General features: G+C 51.6%; 1 protein-coding gene across 1 annotated transcript in view; it reads right to left on the bottom strand.

The window, feature by feature from the left end:
• LOC119594234 (integrin alpha-PS2-like) overlaps window positions 1-215 on the bottom strand; it is a 126,991-nt gene that overhangs the window by 111,966 nt on the left and 14,810 nt on the right. The window lies entirely within an intron of this gene.

The raw sequence follows: 215 nt of genomic DNA, 5'->3' as shown, positions 1-215 counted from the left end.
GCCCGCACGGCCTTCTCACACGCCCCTCGCATTCATCCAGAACCTTCGTCGGCGTCAAGCTCTCGTCTTAATTAGCTACCTGTGAACGTCAGGTAGACTCGAAAAGACTCCTCGACCCACGAACATCACCTCCACTAATTAATATTCCCAGCCAATCAAGGCATATTTGCGTAATAACATACCTGGTCTTGACGGTCCTTACGGCGATCCTGGTC

Source organism: Penaeus monodon, chromosome 33, assembly GCF_015228065.2.
Source record: "Penaeus monodon isolate SGIC_2016 chromosome 33, NSTDA_Pmon_1, whole genome shotgun sequence".
NCBI lineage: Eukaryota > Metazoa > Arthropoda > Malacostraca > Decapoda > Penaeidae > Penaeus > Penaeus monodon.
Note: the sequence above shows the minus strand (reverse complement) of the source record. Positions and strands in the feature narration are given on the sequence as shown.